At 44.2% G+C, this 3,901-nt stretch overlaps 1 protein-coding gene across 1 annotated transcript in view; it reads right to left on the bottom strand.

Annotated features, from left to right (window-relative positions):
- VWA3B (von Willebrand factor A domain containing 3B) overlaps nt 1–609 on the bottom strand; it is a 201,453-nt gene extending 200,844 nt beyond the window's left edge. The window contains 1 exon segment of the mRNA XM_040453963.1: nt 386–609. The gene's annotated coding sequence lies outside the window, so the exon portion shown is untranslated.
- Between the last annotated feature and the right edge of the window lie 3,292 nt (nt 610–3,901).

The raw sequence follows: 3,901 nt of genomic DNA, 5'->3' as shown, positions 1-3,901 counted from the left end.
ATAAATAAATAAATAAATAAATAAATAAATAAATAAATAAATAAATATCTCTTGGTTCTTGTATTAATTCCAAGCCTAGCGAACTTCACCTTATTACTGTTGGCCTATAAGACAGAAAGCAGGAAAACTGGTTCCCCACCAGAGGGGCTGAGCTCCGCTGGGAGTGGGGTATGGTGGTTAGAGCTGTGCAGTAGGAGGGGTCGGTACCTTGTGTCTCAGCCTGACCACAGAACCAAATAGTTAAGTGAACCTGGGAAAATCGTTGAGCTTTTGTGGAGGGCAGTGCAAGTCGGAAACTGCATAATTCCAAGCTTTCCCTCCACACCCTGCTGGAAACCTTGGCACCTGGAAGGTTCTGGCGTGGAAGGGATCGCATCCCACTTACTAGGCAATCTGTCAGATGAAAGACAAGACGGTTCCTGTTCAGCAGCCGCCCTCCCATTGTCTGGGGGCCTTCTGACCCCCGAGGGCGGGTGAGACGCGCATCCCCCTGGTTGATAAAGCACCAACTCCCTCGGGCAAAGGGTCGGCGCTTGGCTCGAAGGACTCCAGACGTTCTATTTCTCTGTGACCCGAGAGCTAAACTCAGAGCATGTTGACCACGGCGTAGCCCCGGTTGCTCGGACGCGGCCAACCACAGCAGGGCTCCCTGAGCCGGCCCCGCCCACGGAGCGTGCGCCCAGTGGAGGCGGGGCCAGCGGGACGAACGGGCGGGGCTCTAAGGCAGGGTCCGGGGCGAGGTTGCGAAGGAGGGTGTGCCGGATTCCTGAGGCACCCAAGGTCACCACCTCAGACCCAAAGCAAGGGCCCCCACGCTAGGGGACAGGGTGGATGGCACTGCCCTCTATGCCTGCTCTTATAGGGAAAATTAACAACGACGGTGAATATTTATTAACTAAGTTAACAAGCAGATAAACATACTGACGAGCCTGGGTAAGGGGCGAGAAAGGCGCCCAAGGCGGGAGGTAGGCCAGTGCATTGCAGCAAACATTGCAATTAACTTCTGTACGTGCTTTGCAGCGTGGAGAGCACTTACACCTGTGTAATTTTGTTTAATTTTCACCTGAACGCTGTGAAGAGCTATTTTCTTCATTTTACGGTTGAGGGAAAGAAGCTTAAAGAGGTGGGGCAGTTACAGATCGCTCAGGGGTGGAGCGAATGTGAAGCTTAGACGGGTGAGACAGTGAGCTGCAGTTTTGGAGGAGGGGCTGCAATTACCGAAATACCCTTATCTATCAGATATGAGTATTCCTATAGTATTATTTTCTCCATTCGGCTTTGTTTTTAACCTTATTTTTACTGTATCAAGTAAGCAAAGAGCTCAAAATACATGCCTGTGATTTTTCAGTCACTCAAATGAAATTGTGCTTACGAAATACATCTTTAAATCCTTAATAAAAGATCCCACAGGCAAGTATTGTTTCACTATGTTGGGATATTAAAGTGTGTTTTAGATTACAAAACTCAAAAAGTGACCAGATCATTTGTAGGTTTTTGAATCAAAGATCAAATAAAACATAGTTAATAATCAAACTGAACAATTCTGTCCCCAACAAAAAAAAAATCTACTTCACCCAGAGTTATTTTCCTACATTCTTTTAATGCCTTCATAACTTTAAAAGTAACGGGGCGCCTGGGTGGCGCAGTCGGTTAAGCGTCCGACTTCAGCCAGGTCACGATCTTGCGGTCCGGGAGTTCGAGCCCCGCATCGGGCTCTGGGCTGATGGCTCAGAGCCTGGAACCTGTTTCCGATTCTGTGTCTCCCTCTCTCTCTGCCCCTCCCCCGTTCATGCTCTGTCTCTCTCTGTCCCCCAAAAAAATAAATAAAAGTTGAAAAAAAAAACCTTTTTTTAAAAAAAAGTACCAAAATGTTTGATCTCAGATCAAAAATCATTCCATAACATTATTAGATTGCATACCGCTGACCTTGCAAAGACACCTGCAACCACACCACTAAAGAACAAACACAAATTCAACAGTACAAAAAAAGGTTGTGTTCAGAAGGAGAGTAGTACAGCAGCCATGCCCACATTTGCCAATGCCACAGTGATCCTGGCTGTCCCCACCCTGCCAGACTAATATTGGGTCTCAGGGGTTAGAGCACAAAACATTCACACAGCCAAAACCCTGCCTTACATAGTCACACCAGATACTCCTATCCTCACCTTCACCCCGTGCATTTTCCTTTTCCTGGGACACCTGCCACTTATATGCAAGTAAATGCAGATGATTCTATGCTTTAGTCAATTATATATTTGTGCCTGCATGAGTTAGTTCATATGAAAATGTGAAACACGAATTACTTTAATTGCAGATAGACAAATGAGCAGATTAGGTCCTTTTGCAGTACTGCATAGTTGATTCTGACTTGAATTCAGCTAGCCACAGGATGATTCACCTCCTTTTTGTTTGTTGGGTGGTCTGGAATAAGAGTACCTTTTGCACTGAACTTTATATACCATTGTACTGAACTTAAACAAATTTGTTTTGAATTTACACAGATCATTTGTATCCTACTCTCAACCTCAGTAATTGGCACTTACCATCTGACTCCCATCCTTACCTTCAGATTCTTTGCCACTGCCCACAACATAAACGCTCCAGCAGAGACTCTATTGTCCCTGCCTCTGACTACAGATGCCTTTACTCAGATCACTCCCCTCACCTGGATCACACTACTTGGGAGCCACAGACCCCCAGGTCATTCACAGTCAGCTCAAGCTCTTCTCTCTTTACAAAACCTTTCATGGACACTCCAGTCCCAGTAATTTTTCTCCACGTGTCCAGACTCAGAGCAGCCATTGTCAGTTAGCACTCTTGGCAGTGGTATACTGCCTTGTGACAGCTTTTCCATTGTTATTTGACCTTTGTGCTGTTTTTTCAGGTTGAATCATTTTTCTTTTTCTTTAAACAAGTCTATCATGGGCACTACTTGTGTTTATGATCATGATTAGAATCTTTGGGGGTGGAGGAGGTCAATAAAGAGAAGAAAAGCCATTTTCCTAAGCCCACTGCAAGAACTGGAATCAGAGGAGCAGTAGAATATTGATCAAGGGAATCATATATGTGTGTGAAAAAGAGTTGGAGATGGACTTAACCCAGAAGCATTCCTCAGAAGAGGAAGGAAGGGGGAGAGGAACAAGAGGAGGATGGAGTTGAGCAAGTAAGTCAGACTGCAGTTGAGGCTGAGTGTTGGTTGGCACTGTTGGTCTAGGGTGTTAGGGCCGTCAGAGGCTGCCTTGAGAGAGGCGGATAGAAGCAGGGGAAGGCAAAGTACAAATGAACATTTGTATATATTATGTTCTGCACTTCACTGTTCACTATTTGGGGAGTGGCTGCAAACCTGTGGCTCTCAATTTAACATCTTTTGGGAGGAACAGAGCTTTTAGGCATAACTGTTCTACTCTTGATAATTACTATGTTCAGGGTTAACCAACATTTAAAATAATAGCTAGAATTATTAAAAGGACTTAAAGTGCTTTGTTCTCAGCACTTTAAATATATCACTTCTTTTAATCCTTACAAAGCTCCAGAAGGAAAATGCTATGATTATCCCCATTTTACGGATAAGTAAACTGAGATATAAGATTAGGCAACTAGGCGAGCCAAGGCCACTCAGCTAGTGAATGGTGAATCCAGAATTTGAACCCAGGCAGCTTTTATCAACACCCTGCCCTCTTAATTATATGCTGTGTTGATCAATTGTTGGCCCTAAATTTCTCCAAAAGAAATTTTCTGTCATCCCAGTTGTATAGTTTTCATTTAGAACTCCTCCCTGGCCCTGAATGGGTTTTTACCACCACACATCTCAATGTTAAATGGAATAAAGTAGGTATGGTGTGGGTTTTTTTTTGTTTTTGTTTTGTTTTGTTTTGTTTTGTTTTGTTTTGTTTTGTTTTGT

The sequence above is a fragment of the Herpailurus yagouaroundi genome, unplaced genomic scaffold, assembly GCF_014898765.1.
Source record: "Herpailurus yagouaroundi ecotype Mexico unplaced genomic scaffold, PumYag 210, whole genome shotgun sequence".
Taxonomy (NCBI): Eukaryota; Metazoa; Chordata; class Mammalia; order Carnivora; family Felidae; genus Herpailurus; species Herpailurus yagouaroundi.
The sequence above is the reverse complement of the archived record's forward strand: the minus strand, read 5'-3'. Positions and strand labels throughout refer to the sequence as shown.